Consider the following 22,251-nt stretch of genomic DNA (forward strand, 5'->3'; position numbering starts at 1 on the left):
ATTAAACTGATGGACAAGGAGGAAAAGTTATGTAAGCTGACCTAATCCACTATAAAACATTCCAAGTGGTAGGGAAGCCTCAAGTCTTTTAGGTTTTCTCAGCAACTCCACGCCAGAAAAAACAAAAAGTAAATCACTGCAAATGCAACAAGGATGCTTTTGCTCAGCAGAATGTAATTCCCACACTGGAATCAGGCCAAGCCACTGTGATTGACACTACTGCTCATGACCTGCTAAGATGTTAAAAATATTATTTCCATTTTCCCAGGTGCCTTGAGATTGTAGTGAAGATTAGCAGCAGTTGCCCTTCCTGATCTGTCAGAGGGTAAGGAGGACTGGAATAGGGCTGCTTGCTTAGAAACATTATCTACTCTTCTCATCTTTTTGTAGGTAGAGTTTTTCTGTACTTAAAAGGCAGTGGCTGCAAAGGTGAAATCACATTAGGAGGTACACACAAAGATTAAGGACATTTTGCACATTACTTAAATTCTAAGTCATGAAAAGTATTATTTTTCATAACTCAGAATTACATGAAGATCAATCTTTTATTTTTTATTCTCCCTGATCCAGTTACCTTGATAGAAAAATAAAGAAATGGCAGTAATAAAAATATGTAGCATCTATGTCTACCTCAACTTCCACTGCTTTAGCTGCAGGTAAACAGCAAAGTTCAAGAGGTACAGAATGCATCTGAAAGCCCATCCACTGTGGGCAAGTGATAAGACCATCACTGACATGATAAAAAAACCCAAAACATACGAGAAAATGTTAAGAGGCTGAGATCCTGGGATAAGAAGCATTCTGGGCACTGAATGCATTCTTATCATATTGCTAGTTTGGCTAGATCTTTTTACTTATCCCATGTATATCCTTTAATTCTGTTAATCAGAACTGTAAGAACAGCTGTGCAGCACACAGATGTCTGAGCAATGTTAGTCACCATAAGCACTGTTAATTAGCTGCTGTTGAGAAGAACACAAATTAATGGCAGCCAGAGTACTTCAGAAGCAGCACTGGGCTCCTGAGCAAGAGCCAGTGTGGACATCCTGAATGGTCCTGCAGGGCAGGGATTGATCCAGTCGCACCGCGTGGGTCGGGACAGCACTCTGCTCACCCGGGAGATGTGCGGCACAAAGGGACATCACACATTATGAATCAGCTGCCAAAAGAACAAGTGCACAGTCTGTGAGGAGGAAGTCAAGTGATCTGCAGTACAAATCTGTCTGGATTCAGGAGCCTGGTTCTGGGATCTGAAAGGAGCGCGGGCAGGCGGAGGGAATCACCCGGCGGTGCCACCGGCCCCGCTCCCGCTCCGAGGCACAGCGGCACAAGGGAGCGAGCCCCGCTCCAGCGCAGCCGGACAAGAGCCAGACACACCTCCCGGAGCCTGTTTCTGGGTGATCAAATGTCATGGTAACGAGCGAGAGAGCCAAGCAGTTGGGTATTTTTACTGTTTTATTTTTGCTAATCACTTCATCACCACGACACCCTTTGCTCTGTCCAGGCCATGACCTGCCTTTGGCCAGTGGCCACATCAAGGGCCCAAATGGCCCAACTCTTCCTGATGAAAAGCACATCTTCCTATCTATCTTTTCAGAAAGACAGAAGGAAATCTCAGCAGATTTCCCAGCTGAAGAAAACATGTTGTTGGCATTATAAAAAAGCAAGTATGCTCCAGGGTCACCTGTCCCCAGCCATTCACCACCCAGTGGGGCTTTGGTCAGGCTCCCAAGCACAGCTGACTGCCTGGACTTACTAGGGCCACTCAGTTCAGCCCAGATTTGGGGAGATGCCACTTGGTGATTGAACTCTGATCCATAAGTCCTGAATTGTAAGGTCCTGCCTGCATCCAGTGACCGCAGTGAAGAATCCTGCATAGGCAGAGGTCCTGACTCCTCTCTAATGAGACTAAATTTCCAGATAAGAGCAAAAGAAGACACGGCATTTTTCCATGTGCCTTGTTTCACAAAACACAGACCTCAGCCCAAGGAAAGAAAGCTGTGAAAAGAGCTGTTAATGACAACTAAAAACTGGCTTATTTAAAGCTAATAAAAAGCCTCTGTGCAAGAGGGACAGCATGAGATCGTATTTGTACAGAACACTAAATGTGTGTGATGTTTTACAGATCAACAACAATATGGGGAGCATCAGTCTTCATTATATTCTAGCAATTTTACATTAATATAGCTTCATAAAAGAGGGAAACTGCACAGCATCACCCAAAGCAAGCAAAGGTCTATCAACAAATCTGTAATTGAAGCAATCACAGTATCAGGCACAATCCAAGCACAAGTTCATGCATTATGCTGCTTCCCAAATTACTCAGGCCCTCTGCCAGCAACAAATTGACAACAGACTTTCTGGACCACCAGCTCAGTTCAGCAAAGGGCAACTCTACACTCCGTTACCGTCGCACTTCTAGAGACATTTCCCAGCTTAGGAGTGAATTTGTCGTGTCACACTGGGAAAAACAGATACTGAAATATTTATCAAATGAAAGCAGCTTCCTTAGCAAGAATAAACCTCTGGGCAGACTGAGCTCCTCTGCTTTCATGTGTATCTACGTGACTTGTCTGGAGAAGGTGCAACACGTTGATGTTTTGAGGAATACAAGTGATTTACTGTGGCAGAGATAAAAAGAACGCTCTTAAGACTTTTTTCTTGATCCCAGCCCAGTACAAATCCCATCTCTTGGCTGAAAGAGTGGAAAAGCAAACTTTAAAGCAAAGCATAAGGTATAAGTGAGTGGAATGAGATCTGCCAATGGACTAAAGACATTTTCACAAAAGAGGACATGACTTCAGCAACAGCATAACTGCTTCAAAACATTGTGAAACTACAATTAAATGAATTGTGCTTTCTGCCTGCTGCTGTTTTACTTTACTCTGACATCAAAGAATGGTAACTCAACCCAATTTTGGAGGCTGTAGAGCAGCAGGGGAAGCTTTGGTGTTGGCTGTCTGCAGTTTACCCTAATGCTTTATTCCAAGATTCAGGCAGTGACAGGATCTGCAGAACAGAATGATTTCTGGTCTTGAGGGAACAGTTCCTGTTTCACTGCTATACTCATACCACAAACACCATTCTCAGAAGAGTCCAGAGAACAAAATGTATTCCCCTTTAAAACATTAATAAAATTAACACAAAAAAGTGAAAGGGAAAGAACTGCCTTCACATGGCACTCAGATCTACCTTCTCCAACCAGTGTACCAAAAGGAAGTAATTTCCCTTGACCAAAGGTTTCCTTTTTTATCTTCTGAGCCAGTTGAAAAATTATGAAAGCCACAATACTATCCAAATCTGTTTATATGTGTTCTTTTGCTAGTTCTTCATATGGAGCCTGAAGAGACATCAGAAAGCTTCCTCCCTGCCACACCAGGACAAACAGAAAGCTCCCATAAATCTGACAACCTTAGTCAGGCCTTCTTGGCAGACCATGTGGTGACACCAGAGCTCATCTCCTGCCAGCACCTGCAGCTGAGAGAAGGGAATCCCTCAGATCTAATCCTCACCAAGGAGTCTTTACCACGGTTAGACAGTGCTTTGTGCCAGCCTTCCTTATGCTGACTAAAAATCTCCTAGATTCTAGTTATCCTCATAAAGCAGGGCATAAATATGCTGCAAAGTTTCACCCAAGGCATGCACTCTTCCTGGAGTCAAACAGTCAGACAATAAGTCTGATGATAAATAAGTCAGATGATAAAGAATAAACAGTCTATTCTAATCTCAAAGTGTCCTTCCACATCACTAATGGCATCATATCAAATCAGCCCTGCATTCATTAGGAGTTACATCAACAGACAGCAAATGTTATGTAAAAACCCTCAGATAAGAACAGGCAACATTCTGGCACATGTTTACTTCCTTTTAATTAGAGAACAGACTAGCTGCAGTCTATCTTGTGAAATGAGATGTAAACATAAATGACCTCCACACATGCCCCATCTTTCAAAACAGCTCATTGACAAGACCTCAGGACTCACCTCTCCCCCACAGCTGCTCCAGTGACATGGCCATGGCTCAGCCCCTCAGAGAGGGAAGAGGCTGCGGGTTTGTGTGGGAAGAAGAAAATTAGGAGGTATTAAAGGTGCATCTGGTACATAAAGAGGTTCGTCCCTGTGCCCATGAAAGAAAATAGAAGAGATGACACTAGAAATAGACTGAAACTCCTCCAGAAGGAACAGGATCTGCTGTGGAAACTTTACTACTGGGAAGGGGAACCTCATGGAGGAGGAAAAAGGGCCAAACCAAAATAAACCAAAAGACCAGCAAGAAAAGATGATGGGAGGGCTGGCTTATCATAAACCACTGGAAAGGCAAGCTGTATTTGAATGAGTTAATCGCAACAATCATCCCAGGGTGTTACAAGGCTTGTTTCAGAAAAGGCAAAACAAGCAGCTTCCTCGGGCAGGGGACAGGTCTCTTCAGCTCTGACAGAGAACAGCAGGACTGTCTTCAGATAGTCTCTCCTTCAAGCTTGAATGACTCTCTGATTCTACAACTCCCAAGAAACATTAGAAACTAAACATGATAAAGTGATATTATCCTTATCATTTTCAATAAGATCAAAGAACTCTTGTTGATCTTATTGGGTCTAAGACTTGTGCCCATTTCACTATTTAAATTTTTAATAGAGAAGGAACACTCTTCAATCAGTTATTTTATTTGGTAACTGTAGGCCTCTGCTTCTGCTGGTGGGTTGGGGGTTTTAGTTGTTGGGGGGTTTCGTTGGTTTGTTTTTACATCTTTATGTAGAGTTCCTTGTGTCACTTCCAGGGATGTGGCCAAACTCAGCACTCCCAGAGCTGTCAAGAAACCTGGTAAAGCTTAGGGCTTTCGAAGTCAAAGATGCATTTTCTTCATGCTCTGTTTGCACCCAAGAGACTCAGGATTGGATGACTTGTGACATATGCTTCTGACATGCAGCATCCTCCTCTTCTTGGAGCTTTTCCATTTTGTGCCCATAATCTGGATGTCTGACAAGTTCACAGTATGGCAATGCAGATTTTAGTGCACAGACTGCACTGAGAACTCCACACTCTGTAGAGGCAGAGTTGTCACCACCTCTACATCCACGTGGTGACTGGAAAGCCATTTCTCAGACATCATTCTCAGATTTCAGGAGCAATGGATGGAAATACAACCAATGAAATTATCTAATGAAAACAGAAACTCAGTCACAGCCTTCACATTGTGTCTCAATTAGACTGTGCTTAGATCAGAATTCTCAGGTATCAACAGGATTGTTAAAAAAAGAAAGTGAACAAGTAAAGATAAAAAGCCAACTAGGCACAGTAGTAAAAATGCTTGTAATTAGCATATTTGTGTTACTGAAGGGATTGCAAAGCTTCCAAAGCAGTATAGAGCATCAGAGAGTTTTCAAACACACCATTAAAACAAAAGGGAAAACAAGAAACTCAGAAAGAATGTGCTCTATTAACTTGATATTGTCAGGGTAAACAGTAATACAATCTTGTAAGAAAGATTAAGATCACAGGTTACCAGGGTACTGTTGTTCCTTCCAGCTTCATGTTTTCAACACAAAATCGAATACTTTAAGGCAACATAGAGCTGTACTTTCCCCACTGCAAACTCATTCATCCTGTTCTGTGGGAAGCTGCAATAACCAGCACAGGATTTTTCAGAATTTCTTTGTTCACAGGAGTCACCAGCTTGTTTTTCACAGCTCATTATAGTTACAATCTGAAAGTGAAACAATTTTTGGCCGCTGTTTTCCAATGTAACTTCAGGCAAAGCATCTGGTGCAGATTTTGCTCTCGGGGACACCACTGTAGGGGTTGGACTGCTCTGGGTTGGTCTGATCTCAGCTGAGATTAGCAGAAATTCTGGAAAGCTGTTTATGGTGGGTTTGAGATTAAAGTACCAAACTGAATTACAACCATGAGAAAAGAACATGTACTGTAAATTGAAGTGCAGCAGCAAAACAAAAATAAAATAAACAAGATTAATTTATATTAAGAACAACATGCCAATAAAAATAAAATATAGTATCTTTTTTAGGTCTTTAAAATCATAATGTGTCATTTTTCAAGATTTGGTGGAAATGAAGAGTTGATCAGGCAATTTTCAATTTACTGCCTCCCAAACCAGGAAAAAAGCCCCACTGCTGACTTGAGGTGAGTATTAAACAAAAATATAAAGACATTGAAGGTTCTAGAAGTCAAGCAGGTAAAATGAAAGCCTAAGACAACAAAACCCAAGCAAAATCTGCTCATAAATCAGAAGGTTCTGATCTTCCATGTCTTCACTTGCTCAATAGCAAGAAATCCTGCCCATTGCAGAGCACACTCCTGTCACTGCAAACGGACAGTGCCAGAGGGGCAGCTCGAAAGTGAGGAGAGAAAGCCAGGTAATAAAGCCAGGGAGACAAAGGCACATTTCCAGGGCCTTTTAGAAGACCTGCTGAGTCTTTGAGAGAACAATTCTCTCTGCACTGACCTTTTACTGGCAAGTATTTTCCTCCCACCCACACAAACACCTTCCCACCTCCATTGATTACTTCCAGTGCTACAGATTCACTTCTATGCCAAACTGGCCTTGCAGAGAAGACAGGAATTTTGGGGGAGAGACAGGCATCTATAGACATGAGTATGACAAAGTCATGTCCAGGACCAGTTTGTGTTCTTCTTAAGGAATGAAAAGTTGATATACAAAAGAAATAAAAAGGAAAAAAAAAGAAACACCAGCCTCGAGGTAGCCATTCATATTGAAATACAGATTGGAGCTATTCATTTATAGCAAAATACAGATTGGAGACAGCTATTCATTTGCATTGCAATACAGGTTGTTTTGGCCACAGAGAATTAGGTTTCATATGTTTGTATTGACTATACTTCATTTGTCATTACTTCCTCTCTGCTTCCCCACCTGAATGAATACAGGTGTTAACTACAAGCTGTACCTTCCAAATTATCATACCCAAACTGCCTCACAGACACACCAAGGCTGTCACCTGCCGCATCCAGGAGGAGATACCACCCTGATGCCTGACAGGAGCAGATTAAATATCAGCAAACTTCTTCCTGATCTTAGCAATTGTGCTCACATCCCATGAATCACTCTCGCAAAACACACAGTGAAAGCAGAAAAGCCAGGTTGTGTTGTTCTGTGCCCAGGGAGGACACCTCACCTGGCTCCAGAGCAACACTTCACATGTCAGTGGGACTTTCTGCTTCATGGGAGTGCTGTCTCCTCCTCTCAACACATCACAGTGCCTAAAAGTGAGGGAACTTGAAAGCTTTTGCAGCTTCAGAGCAATCTCAGTGGCACTCCTGCCAGCTGTGCTGCCAACACCACATCACACTCTGCCATCATCTTGGAGCTGCTCTGGGAGGAAGCAACTGCAGCTCTGACACCTGTGGGCTCCTCCTACCCGTGGTTTTCTTCTCCTCAGGGGACAGTTTCCTGCCCAAGCACAAATCTGACACCACCAAGGAGGTGGGGGAGACGCAGAGCTCCCCTCCTCCTGCTCGTGTTCAGTACAGGGGGCTCTTGTCTGCTTAAATAATTGCTGTTTACATGGCTCACCTTGGTGGCACAGGCAGTGTGATTACTCAAGTGCTGTGTGAGAAACGTCACACAGAGAGCTGTAAAACATCCCCCTCGCTTTCCTCCTCATGAAGCAGCTGTGTCTACAGTGATTATTTGCATAAGTCGCTCAGATCAGTTGCTATCAATTACTATGCGGTGGATTATCATTTAATGTTCTTATACAAATAAGGTTTTGTACCTCCTTGATGAAGTGGGAATTTTTGGCAAGGTGGAAACCGCTCTGGGGCTTAGACATCAGTTGTGTGCAGAGAAGGGCAACAGAGCTGGGGAAGGGTCTGGAGCACAAGTGATGAGGAGCAGCTGGGGATGTTTAGCCTGGACAAAAGGAGGCTCAGGGAGGACCTTACTGCTCCCTACAACTCCCTGTCAGGACATTGTAGCCAGCTAGGGGTTGGTCTCTTCTCACAGGTAACAAGTGACAGGACAAGAGGAAATGGCCTCAAGTTGTGCCAGAGGAGGTTCAGATTGAGTATTAGGGAAAGTTTCTTCATTGAAGGAGTAACCAGGTACTGGAACAGGCTGCCCAGGGAAGTGACAGAGTCACCATCTCTGAAGACACTTAAAAGACATATGGATGTGGCACTTGGGAACACAGTTGGATGGACATGGCAGTGCTGGATTAACTTCTGGACTCACTAATTCCATGATTCTAAGTCTCCCATAGGGAGAGTAGTTGACCTGCTGTGAAACAACTTCATTTACGGACCATTTGGAAGGACTTTTATTTCAATCCACATTCCTAAGGGTAAGAGCAGCAGAGCTGGCTGTTCTAAGTTGTGCGGAGTGAAGCATCTTTACTCAGCATTTACAGGACCACAATATAGATACATTGATATGACTTTCTGAGAGTGCAGGAGGAATAACTACACCAAGGAAGGAGTGACACTTCTTCACAAAGAGCAGCACTTCATACCTTGGCTGATTTATATCCACACAATACAAAAGGAAGGCTTCCTACCCATAACTGAATGCTTACCAGCAAAAGCTTTTAGCCTCAGGTTTGAAATGTTGCATCCAACAATCTCCTTTCTCTAAAAACTGTCCACTCTGACATTATGCTTTTTCTCCTTAAGCAACATGTACACAAACATCAAACCTGACAGTCTCCAGTAAATTAAAACCTAACAGACCAATTACAAAGACATTGGTCTGAGCTGGCCACCTAGACCTTGTACACCTCTGCTGGAGTTCAACATAGTATTTAACAACCCCCTTCTGAAACTTTTTAGATTCACCTTCTGCTCCACAGGCAGAAAAATGGCACCAGGTTACCCTTTCCCACCACAAAGTGTGGCAGCTGAAGGGGGTTTGCACACCTCAGCATGGGGGTGCAAAGCTGTGAGCCCCCAGACTCCACACTCCTGTCTGCTTAGCAGGTTTGCTTGCTTCATTTAATAATTTTACAGCTACCAAAACTACCAATTTCCTGAGGCAAAAAAAATCCATCCTTGCTAGATGTATTCAATGTACTAATTTGTAGTGACAGAAGAACTGCAATCAGAATAATGCACCTCCTCCTGTTCATCAAGGAGCAACCACTGAGAAAAATTTCCAAATAGTCCAACACATTTTCCCTGTACTTTTCATGCATGTGATACAAGCATTATGTATCAGCTGTGCTAGAAATTGAAACAGTCTTTTAGACACACTGGATTGTTTCTCATTAGCATATCCTCATGTCAGTAATCAAAATCAATCAGCTTAAATCAACCTAATTTTCCATGTGTTCAGTGAAAATGTATACCATATGCTGGCTGAAATGTATTCCAAAGCGAGAACTGTGCTGCTGTAGGAAGATTATTTCTGCAGCTACATCTTACAGCAACATTGGGTCAATTCCCATTAAAATCCTAAGAAAACCTTTTTTTAACTATTTTCAACCGCCTTGCACAGCTCCAAAGGATTAATTAGCTGACTTGCTGGATTTAGCTACTAGTGATGCATCACAATACCTGCAGTCTCTGTGGGGTCCCATCAAGGGTTAAATGCAAGAACTTACTCTCTGATCAAACAGGACCTCTGAGAAATCACAATTCACCCGGCATACCCAGAGCCTCAGCTTCGGCAGCATTTGCAAGATTTATGTGATGGTATTTAAGTCACCGCTTACTCTACCCAGTTAAACATCTGGCTGCTGTCAAATTCTCAAGGCACACCAAGCTGGAATGCACCTGCTCACAATACCAACTACTTCCTAATATCACTTGTATTACAGGAATGCTCAGGACCCTTCATCATGAAGCCACTGCTGAAAGGTTACTGAGACTGGCAGAGCAGCCCCTTCTCCAGCCGCTGCTGGAGGTGTCTCTGTCCAGCAAGACCAGGAGTGAGCCCCAACAGCCACTGGGAAGTGGACACATAGCCTGTTTTTGTATTAAATGCATTACAGCTATTTTAAAGCCCTGTTCTGATTTCAAACAGGAGGAAGCCATTCCTTGCCTCTCCACTCTCCTTACGAGAAGCCTCAATTTGTACTTGATGAGACGACTTGTTTTTCTCTCAACTGATCACTGTCATATGCTTAACCAAATGTGTCAAGCAAAGTATTAGAAGGGATTCATAAATGCTAAACCTCTAAGAGGCTTAGGAGTGAGAAACATAATCGAGTGTCACTGCTGGAGGCAGGGGAGTTGTTTAGGAATTCTGATAAGCATCAATTCAGCAGATATTCATTTTTATCCTAGTTAATCAGAAACAGGAAGATACAGGAAACTGCTTCTCTGTGCTCATTCACCATGGAGTACAGAAATCACTACGGGGTAAAAGAAATCACCATGAGGTAGAGAAATCACCATGGGGTAAAGAAATCACCTTGCCAGATCAGATCAGCAGCTCAAGTGTTTCAGCATCTGGTCCTGAACAGTACAAGCTTCTGATCTAAACAGTGATGAGAAATGGATGTTTCTAGAATAGATACAAAATTGCAGCAAAGTACATTTATGTAAAACTTTACCAACAGGCGAAGCAGCTTCCTAAGTCACAAGCCAATGACCAATAAACCAGCTTGTGGTGGATCCCCTTTTCAATACCAAAATATTCCCATATAACTGAAACACTAAAACCTCTCCTCCTCCATGCAGAATCAGACGAATTCCACAGACTCTTTTATGACATGATGCTCTCAGTTTCAAACTTTTTCTTAACCCTTTAAATATAATATAAAGGACTTCTCCCGTCACATGTCCCTCCCTCACTGATGAAACTGACAAGATGCTCTCTGATTATTCTTGCTCAGAAGCCTTAGAAATCTACTGCCATCACATACATCAGGCAAGTTAACTCCTGTCTCAGTGGCTGATAAATTTGCAGTCCCATTATCTATCATTACTGCCTGCCTCTCCCTTTCAGCGGTAACCAAGGAGTTATGGCAGAAGCAGGAGTGTAAATTGATGGGGTTTGGTCCCCCTCCCAGAAGGAGCCTGTGGCTGGAGCCTGAGCTGTGTGAAGCACTTGGTGTCCCCTGCAGCTGGACACTGAGCTGTGGGAAGCACTTGGTGTCCCCTGCAGCTGGACACTGAGCTGTGGGAAGCACTTGGTGTCCCCTGCAGCTGGACACTGAGCTGTGGGAAGCACTTGGGTGTCCCCTGCAGCTGGACACTGAGCTGTGGGAAGCACTTGGGTGTCCCCTGCAGCTGGCATCAGCACCAGCCCCCAGGGCTGCTCCTCTTTGCTACTTCTGTTCACAGAATGTCATGCACAGGCTCCGAGAGCCAGAACCTCTTCCCGTGCACTCTCCTCACTTCACAGCACAAGCACATTTCACACTGAGTACCCAGCCAGACAGCCCTGCTTCATTATGTCCCTGTTGAGCTCCTGCTGGCTACCTGCAGGCAAATCCAATCCATATTAATCCCTACATTTGAAGGAATATTTCCTGTTTGTTTTCATCCTGGCCCTGACTGTGGCAGTTCATGCACAGGCACATGCTATGCCACCAATCTGTAAACTGACTCCCCACAGAAATCTGTCAAAAGGTCTTGGCAGCATCCGGGAGGCACCTGAGCCCAGCAACACAGATACCTGATGGAGGCATTTCCTTTGCTGCCCTGATCCAGTTAAGCAGCAATCACATTACCTCGCTCCTTCAATACCTCTGGGCTCACTTCAATTCACTTTGGTCTCTCTGAACTTGACACTATTGTATCTACTGCTGTAAGATCCTCTCCAAAATAGAGTTTGATTTGACAAAAGGATAAGCATCTTCAACTTCTAATTCACCAGTGGAAACATACCTTTGCCTAAAACACATCGAGACTCAAAGGGATCACTGCAGCACTGTTAATTAACAATTAGTTGCAGACTTACAGTGAACTGTCTGAATGGAGGCAGGATAGTCAGCAAGTACATCTGTGATCTGTCAACTGTGAACTGCCAAAACATGCACATACATAAAAGCATTCTGCATTGATTAGCTCATAAAAAAATTACTTTCCACAAGGAAAACATCCCTTTCCTTCAGCCTCTTTTTGCACTTTTCTCACTACACCTATAGAAGTTTCAATAGCACCATCAAATCAGTATGGATATGCAATCTGTATGCATTTGACTTCAAAAACAGTATTAGCAACTGCTTCCTACAAGATAAATGTTTCATGTTATCAAAATAATTCATAAGACATATTGACTTTCATGACTCCTTGCAACTTTACAAATTCTGTTTTCTGTCACAGACAATCAAGAAAAATCTCTAAACAGGTTCTTAGTCTTCTGATCATTAAAAAACCCCATGCCATGCTACTTTGAAAGTGGAATTCTGCAAAAGCAGAGCTGGAAACCTGAATTATATTACAAGCTGAAAAAGCAGAGAGCATGCTGCCATTCATTTTAGTCACTTCCAAGCAATTCTGTTTGAATCCGCTGAAGGCAAATTTCAGTGTAAAGTATGAAAGCTCAAGATCATCTAGTTACCAAGATGAATGCCTGTTAAATCTTCAGTTGGGACTATTGCCTTCATTTATAAAAACACAATTTCTCCTCCAACAACAGAATTAGCATAAGTGCTTACAGTCTTGCTCACAGGATCTGCCAGCCATATCTTCTTTCTTATTTCAATCTGAGACTGACGTCAGCAGCATTCACAACCTTTTGAGAACTCATTCTCCAGTTTCTACTTAATTTGATGTCTTGGAACATTTATGTGACTCACAAAATTTGGTCTTTGAAGCTTCAGGGCACAAATATGGAAAGAAATCCAAAGGGGGGAAAAAAAAAGATTGCATTTAGTATAGCAAAATAATAGTAAGGAAAAAGAGACAGATAAAATATAGTCAGGTGCTATTTTTGGCAAAGGTTGTTTAGTAAGAGGCACAATTTTCTCTTCCATTACTCAATAAAACAAAGAAACACAATTTTCTGTTCCATTCATTACTGAGAGAGAATGAAGAGGTCAGTCATAAGTGCAATGTTAAACTACAGGATTTTGCAGCAACCTGTGAGAATTGAGCTATACTTTGAAACCACCCAAACCAAGAACCAAGGCACGAAGCCTCCCAGCTGAGAACACTTCTGTACACAGAACACACATCTGACTCTGGGAGAACACCCCCTCTGGAGTCAGAAGTCCCTGCTGGAAACTGCTCCAAACTAGATGTCCGAATTCCAGTAAAACCTGTGCTGTGCAGAAGTGTAAAGCTTGGGAAAAGCTTGTTTCTGAGGAGCAGGAAGTAATCACTGATGCCAGCAAGGTTTTCATTCCTGAAAACCTCTGACACAGGAGCTCTGCACCCTCTGGATGAAGAGGAGACTCTGCAGATGGGGAGGTGGATTCCTGATTGCACCTCACAGAGAGACAAACACTGCAAGGCTTCCACTGTCTCAGACGGAGGGTCTTGAGTTCCAAACCTGGGTCTGTGCAAGTCCGCCTCTCTGAAAAAATGAACTATCCCTGCTTTTCTGAGAAACCAGCTACACGAATCCCTCAAGCCCTGATGCACTGTCAAATTAATACTCTTATTGTTATTAATCAAGAATTTAATAGATGAGATCTTAAAATTAACATGTCTTGGGAATCTTTTAATTTAAAAAATGGAGATCCAATGAGTCATGACTGCAAAAGTCACTCAGCATCTCAATTTGAGAGACTATTTTGAACAAGTACTTTATTGAGCAGAGAGATTTCAGCAGAACACACATGACTCACCTGTAGCATGAGGGCAATTAAACCTTGATTAATTTTTTTATCCATAAAATAAATAGAGAAGAAGCAAAAAACATCATACTTCTCCTATTTCCTGATAAGAGTCCAAGAGCAGTTAGCAAATATGATAACCTGGATCTGTTCTCCTCTTCCTTCACAAAAAAATACATTAAGAAAAGAAATCAATGCTATGATGCTTCTTGGCCACGTAGACTACAGTTAAAAAGAAGAAGAAAACAGAAGAGGACCATATTGCATGGACTATGACATAACCAACAAAACAAATACCACCTCTTCTCTGCCTTTGTATTAGGTGATGAAAAGCAGTTTGGTTTTATATTGGGGTTTTTTGGGGTGGGTTGTTTGGGTTTTTTTTTTCACTCTGTGGTTTTTTAATCATCAAACTGACTGCACTGTCACAGTTGTGGGGTAACACAACGTTACACACTTGTAGGATACATTTCCAAGCAGGATAAACAGCTGCCATGCCAGGAACTTTAGAACTCTGAAGATTCCAGCTGGAATAAAAGGGAAGCGCAGGTTTGGTATCTCCAGCACCAGAGTGAATAAACACCTTGGATGCATTCAGTGGAAAATAAAGCTGTTCATTTCCTCCTGTCTGAGCACTGGGGTCTGTAAATGGCAAGGCAGGAGCTGCCCTGCCATCACTTAGCAACCTCAGGCTTTGCCACGCAACTGGAGCTCCTGAGCTGCGTGGAGAGCAGAGGATTCCCACAGCCTGTGCTGGGGATGGAGAAGGGGCAACTGACTCGGCCAACACCACAGCCATGCAAAGCTGTGTCCAAGTCACAGCCAGACTCTGCAAGTACCACCAATTCGGGTGAAACTTCACATTAAAACAGTAAATATCCTGAAGACTGAGACCATTCCCAGATTTAGGTGAAAGATTATTCAAATCACAGTTTTGCCAAGACAATGGCATGGATGATTTCTGGTGAATTTTTCCCTTTGGATTTCTTGCAGTCTCTTGACAGAATATTAAGTCGTTCCTATGCACATTTACATCAGAAATTTAGCAGAAAATCTGAAGTAATTTCAAACACATCCAAGACTTCAGAACAATGGTCACAGCTTTGAACACACCACCATGAAGTGGGACGTGCAACTCCAGAACAGCAGCAAGGACATCACAGAGGCAGAACTTTCTGCAGATTCTTCCCTTAGAAAAACTCACTTTTCCCCAAAACCACTAACCAGTTCAAGTGAAAGGAAATTATTAATTTTACCCTTCCAATGACAAAGCCTCGAGTGGGGCCAAGCAGTTCCCACAAATTTACCGTATTTAATATCTTCCTGCATGCTGTTTTCTACAGGAAGGGCATTCTTATAAAAGAGAATATCCTTACTAGGACAAGAAGCCCTCAACAGGTATGGAGTTGCAGCTGTTCCACGAGCATTGGTACAGAAACAATGTTCCTCTGGAGCTCTGAGTCCCTATAACCACCAATCCATTTGAGTCCCTCCAGTGCCTCACGCCATGTCTCACACTGAGGAAAAGAACCCAGGGAGGGGGTTGGATGAGGAAGGGAGTATAGAAACAGGCTGAAGAGCTTTGCCAAATGCATACCTTCACCTCAGGCAGCAGTAAGCCCAGCCAGAACCACATCCCAGGAAATCTGGAATCCATGCGGTGTTCATGCAGACCCAACTTTTTTTGGACAGGGGTTCCATCCCTGCACAGCCCAGACCTCCTGGGCTTGCTGCTCAGGGCTACTCACTCCTTGCTGCTTAGCAAGCCAGTACTATGAGCACTGCTTCTTTGGTGTTGTTTTCTGCTGTAATTATGTCATCAATAAAGGCACTGGGGTTTTTCTTTTCATGGTCCTGCTCTGGTTCTGCTCAAGCTTCATGCCAGTTTTTACTACACTCAGTTTTGGTAGTTCTACGTCCAGCAAGGCCCATGAGAGGGTAAGAGAAGCAGAAAGGTTCAGGTCCATCATTCCACTTTTACACATGGCAGACCCCAAAAATGGATTCCTTAACTACCTTTGTCTGGCTGTAAATTTTCAGTGTTATTATTCCATGGAATCAAATGATGCATCTGTGTGCTTTATTGTAGTCAGAATATTTCTTCTCCAAAAAGCAAACAATTTCCTCTCTCCTCCCCAGCTCCTCTTGATCACTCCATGATTGCAAATGCTGTCATGACCATACACCATGAGAACTATCCTTACATCAGTGCAAAAGTGCTTACAAAGGTGCTCTCTGACCTCACCAAGAGCAATCCAAGGTGCACAACACAGAGCCCAGAGAAAAGGACAGGAAAAGTGGCACAGCCTTACAGAAATGTGTACAGCATGAGGCTAAAATGCACAGCGAGGAAGCAATTTAGCACTTGGTGGTAACTTTGATGGGAATGCATCTTTTAGCCTTTCAATAATGTAGGACAGTTTTAGAGTTTAAAAAAAAAAGTCCAAAACACGTTTGATGGGAGTTACTTCTCTTTCTTCCCTTGCGAAAAAAAAAGAGACCTGCAGTCCTGGGTAAAGGAGTTTCCAGGGACTTATCAAGGCTCACTCACACCAGTCTACCACAGTTTGGCACTTGGAGCACTTGCTTCCTCTCACAAGAGGGAAGCTCAGTGCCCCCTGGAGTGGGACACAGTTACCATGGCACTCGAACACGCAGAGCTCCACAACTGCCACGGCACTATCGCCAGCACAGGGACCAAGGAGAGGAGGCTGCAGGTGAATCTTTGAGTAAGAACATGCCAAAGAGAGTGCTCTGCCTCACAAATCCCCTGTGCACAGCCCCTCTGCGTGCTCCGTGTTACTGCTGTGGCCACAAGCAATGCAGAGCAGCAGTGACACCTGAGAGCAACGGCAACAGAGGTGCACACACACGCTGCTCTCTCGCCGTGACCTTCCCCTCCAGCACTGCTGCAGATGGCTGGATCCCTTTGTCAGAGCAACCAGCCAGCCAGAACAGGGCTGAGAAAATACCATCTCTGAGCCTCCTTTGAGTAACACACAAAGTTTAATCACTTGAGTCTTCTACCATGTGAAGGTACTTCAGTTAATGAAGCACAGCAGCTCATGACATGTGTTTATCTGCTCCACTTACACCTGCTCACCCCAAGTTTCAGACACTCTTGCCACCTCCTGTTTCAGTTTCTAACATAAATTAGTAGCAAAGCAGTGAGCATCTGATTAGCACAGAAATGGATGCAAAGCAGAACTGGCAAAACCAGAGGAATTTTCAAACAAGATGCAAGTGCACAACAGCAGCACGGGATGACACGTGCAAGCTGAGCAACACCCTTGGGACTGGCAGCTCCATTTGGATGGAGGAACATCTCAGCAGTGCTGCAGAGCCCAGACTGTGATAGAAACACAGCACAGGCTGGGATGCCCAGGGCACACTTGGGGGCTGCAGTGGTCCCTGATCATAAAATGCAAGGTGCTCAGCTGCTATTGAAAGATACATCTTCATTCCAAACAGGATCTATGTCTCCTCCTCTTTCACTCTCAATAGTATTTGCTGGGCAGCCAGAACAGCTCATCCAAAATCTAGGTTGAGATCAGTGTCTCCTGGTAAACAGTGTCTGAGCACACTGGGGTGACACTGCAGCTTCAGCACCAGGTAACCACAGGAACCAGCTGAAAGGTCATTTTGGGGACCTGGTTATTAAAAGGGAAAAAAGAACCAAACACCATAGGATGTTATGTTGTAGATAAGGAACTAATATCACTCTTTTCCATGTGCTGGGAGGATCATCACTCACCCACCTTCCTAACAAATCCAAATCTGCTTCAGGGATACTCACACGACTTTCCCTCAACATAACTGGAAACAGCCTTGCCGAGAGCAATACAGGAAGTCAGTGTCAGCATCTGGGAGCTCAGTTCACGCTGTTTAATGAATCAGGATGATGGTGAATAGCTGGACAACAGAAAATAAATCACAAAGTACCCACTGCTAAACTCCTGGGTACAATTTCTCATATCTGAAAACCATTTTGAGGGGTTGGATTCCTGGTTTTAGCTCTAAAATCAGCCATTCAGCAAACACAAGTGTTGCACAACATGGCACTGCAGTAGACAACACAATGCATGAAAGTTATAAATGTGAATAAGCTCCATAGTCTCTTTTGACCAAAAGTGACACAGTTTAAGTATGTGCTCACTTGAGACAAATACTATGAGAACTCATAAATTCCTCCCACTGTACTATCTCATAACTGATCACAGTGTAACCAAGTATATTTAAATATAGACTATACCTAGTCATTATGCAGAAGATAATACTGTGAAAGAAAATCATAATAAGGGTGATCCTGATAAGACAACAGGAAAATGTTTTGAGGCAGATGAGTCTAAGACCTTATTTAAATGAATACAAAATATCTGTTTGGAATTTGAGATAAAAAAGTATTAAATGCAAAATGTCAGGAGGCCAGCAACCCATTTGTCCTCTCAAAGCTTAACTGCCTTACTACATCAACTGAGGAATTTTATTTGAAATTTCCCACATACAGCTTTTCCTCTGCAGGACAGTTAACATTGACCTGCTTCTCTAGAAAAGGTCCAAACCTTTGAACCACCAAGAGCTCTATCAGCTAACACAGACACACTCCACTCTGCTCCTGGATACAGCCTGGTACCTCTAAATGCAGGTTGTAACTTTTTTCACTTGGCTGAAATGCACAAAACAAGGGCAAATGCTCCATATGTGCAGTAAGTCTGCAAAGATGGAGCACAAGAAGTGATACTCCACCTTGCAGTGAGAGCAAATCCAGCACTGTCAGCAGGAATAACTGCAGTGGTAACAGAGCTCAGACTGAAGTTGAATTTGGCCGTCACAGAGTTATAATGCAGAGTTATAATGAGATAACAATGGGATTGAGGTGATTAACTATAAACAGAAATAAACCCTCCATGTCAACAGTGTAGCTGCAAACACAGCAATGCCCTGCTCAGCCAGCTCAGGCTGTTCAATAAATTCAATAGTGAGACGGATAACGAACCACTCAGGGTCTCATTTTTTAAGTTTTCATTTCTCTCCTTGTATCTCTCTTGCAGCTCTAACCTTAAGGCCCATTCATGCCACGAGCACAAAGTTCTTCTCAAAGCAGTAGTATCATTACTTGAGATGTAACCAAGACCTTGGAATTGAATTACAGACACTGCTACAGCATCTCTTCTCCATTCAAACATTCTGCACAGTGTTTTAGCATCAGAAGTAGTGCTTTATGGCCACTCACCACAAGGATTCCCATTCCTGGGACCCACTAAGTCCTTAATGCTGCAAATACAATGTAATTCTTGACTCTTTAATAAGGATCAAGTGGTTCTTTTCACTGTTGTGAATGTCTCCATTTTAGTTCTTTGTTTAAACAGCAAATCAGAGGGTTTGACAACAGCTGTGAACCCACAGAGCAGAATCAGGCCCCTTAGATCTTCAGAGACATCCACTGCCATTGCATCTCTACACTAAATTACAGAACCTTATTATCTCTTTTTTTAGAAACACGTTTTGTGCAAGCATTCAAGCTTAAAGTCAGTGCTTGCAAGGAACTCAGCAGAACCATGATGGGAATGGGATGCCTGGGGAATAGATGATCCCCTCTCATCTGAAATGCGTAATTAGCTTTTGGTTAAGTGTGCAATTAACATTAAAATTTACAATCAAGTATGATGGTGTTCTAATTTTACCTCCTGTAAATGAAAAAAGAAACCAAAAAAATCCAAAAACCTCAGTTACCAGTGTTACTTCTTTGAATGCCTCCCTATGGGATGAGCTGCTCAGTAACATCCTGTCATCCATGAGACAACTGATACAAAAAGCTTTTAAAAACACTGCTTATGTGCTTTCTGGACAGCTACACAGCATGGGGTTTATTTTGGTTTACATTTTTCTGTTGTGTAATGGGAACTGCCACTCAGTATAATTAGCAGTTGTCATATTTCTGTTCTTACAGATCAAAAAAACCCAGAGGGATGTTGCTTTGTACACTCTCCCCAGCTGTGCCTGAGAGCTGGAACACGTGTCCCAGACATCCCCTCCAGCTAAACTCACACCCCAACACCTTTCAGCACTTAAGACATGGAAACATTTTGTTAAGGTAAGGAAAACTCTTCATCCTGGCAGTTTAACTCTGACAAGCAGGACCTTAAAAGAAGAATCATACTGCAGTCTAAACATGGGGCCTCTGAACAGCACAGCCTTTCTGCCTTCTAACCTGAAGTCAAATTTAAGTCTATTTGCCTTTCACAAGGGGGGTTGAAAGTACTTTCAACTGTAACATCAGCTGCCAAACCCTGTATTTGTTTTTGTTTATTATGAATCACATAATTGGTGATGTGAGAGCCCCTGGGCAGAGGCTGTACCCAAGTGTAGTGGGAGTGTCATCCAACACCTCACACAATGTATGGATGGTGTGGTGTGCCAGTGATTGGGGTTGATTTTCCAGTGATTTTTCCAATGCCAATGATTTTCCATCAATTAATTTCTGTTACCATGCAAAGAGTTCATGTAATTAACACAGTCTGGGCCAGCACAAGGACCAGAGCTTGCCCTCAGTATTTAACCCCAAAGCTGTGCTGCTCTCCAGCTCTGCTCTTGCTCTGACCACCATTATTACTTACCACCAACAGATAAACAAATGCACAGAAGAATGGGGGAAAAAAAAAGAAATCTCACCTAAAACTGAACTCACTTTTATTCATTCAGCCTGCTTCCATCTGGACCTGGACAAAGTGGCCTCTCTAGCTGCTAGGCAACCTGAACTCTGCTTAAAGTATTAACTGTTTGCTTTTCTAAAAATATAATAATGCTACCTTTGAGGTTTATTTATAATAAAAACACATACCTAGCTCAAAATATAATACCTTCCCTTCAGTAATCAGTAATTAGCAACTTTGGGAACACAAAATTGTTGGCCAAGAAAGAAATAACCTACATGCACACCCCAAATGCAGAGAGGGATTATAAACTGGCTCCCTACAAAGTGATCAGAAGGAAAATTCTTTATATGAAAGTACTATTACAGATGGCAGTGGCACAAAAAAATCTAATCCAAGAATTACATTTATGTAGATAATATCTATATAGTATATGAATATATTTATGTAAATAATGTTTTAAATTGCCTATTTAATTATAAAATCTCATCCAACTACAACATGAACTTTCTCAACAAAGATAATTTATATAGCACCACCATTTCTAAACAAGTCAGCAAATTTTGAAATTAAAACACAGTCAACTCATCTTGGGAGTTGTTTAAAGAAAGGCAGAAAGTAAAAAAAAGCTGCAAAGCATTATTTCACATCCACCCTCTCTGGACCATTTCATTATTTCATTTCTAGCAGCAGCACTGTCATTCTACCTTAAAAACATCATGAATGTCTTTGCTATGTGCCCTTCCTCTCAAGCTAAAGAGATATTCCTTTCCAGTCTTTCCAAAGCAGATTGTTTCCCAGCCTGCTTGGCCACTGGCACAACTGATAGGGCTCCTATTAAAATATCAATTTGGGCAATTGAGGCATTAATGTCAACAAAACAAGCCCACTAATGACATCAAAATTAAACAGAGGAGCACTTTTTTGACAATTACATTTGATAGCTTGTCAAATCCTGATTCACAAAATACAGACTTCCTCAAGCCTGGCACAGCACAAATGCTGGACCTCTGGCTTTAAAATGCTCATTCATATCTGCTGGAGACACAAACCCTTGAGACAGGCAGAAGGACATTCACTGACAGAGCTGCCAGGCTTTCCCTGCAGCTGTTTGGCACTTATGTTTCTCAGCTTAATAAAAACCCAAAGAACTGTTTGCAGCTGGAGCCTGTGCCCAAATATCCTGCTCTTCTGCTCAACACAGGCACAGGTCAGAGCAGAAAGTCCCACTGATCGCTGATCTCTCCATATCACAGCACAGCAGCAGGAACCTCTCCCTCACCCTGAGGTTTGCAGAACACAAAACAAGATTATGTGGCACAGCCCTTGAGCACCTCCAGTCTGCCACAGCTGCACACACTCGAGAACTCCACAAGTACCCCTGAACTCACAGAGCCCTCCTCTGCAGAGAAGAGAGCATCAGAGGTTCCTACAAGTGCTTCTCTCTGGACTCTGTAAAGGCATTTGAAGTGGTTAAATTAAGCACTTGCACCTTCTCCTTCCTCACTTGGCTTCACATTAAACCTGGCTTAACATCAGCCTCAGGAGGAGCATAATTGTAGAAAGTCAACATAACTGGAAAATTGTAGGTCAAAGCAGTGTTCACTGGAGCCACAGAGTCCCACACTCACAGAAACTCAACAGCAGCTGCAAATCACTTTAAAAAGCAATTGGAAGACAGGCTGGTAAAAAACCTCTTCCTTCCTACACCCAGGATCACATTATTTCTACATGTACCCTGAAGAACACACTGAAATTAAAAGTATAATCTCTGGATGGGCAGGAGATGAACATGTTCAAATACTGTGTTTTTATAGAGGTACACAGTGTTTTTATTAAGGTCCTTGAATACGTAAGGGATTCGTGCAATGGGCACAGAAAGAGAGAAGAACAGAACAG

At 42.8% G+C, this 22,251-nt stretch overlaps 1 protein-coding gene across 2 annotated transcripts in view; it reads right to left on the minus strand.

Annotated features, from left to right (window-relative positions):
• Window positions 1–22,251, minus strand: part of RAB3B (RAB3B, member RAS oncogene family) — a 50,403-nt gene that overhangs the window by 15,967 nt on the left and 12,185 nt on the right. The gene's annotated exons all lie outside the window — the stretch shown is intronic.

This window comes from Pithys albifrons, chromosome 10 (genome assembly GCF_047495875.1).
Source record: "Pithys albifrons albifrons isolate INPA30051 chromosome 10, PitAlb_v1, whole genome shotgun sequence".
Taxonomy (NCBI): Eukaryota; Metazoa; Chordata; class Aves; order Passeriformes; family Thamnophilidae; genus Pithys; species Pithys albifrons.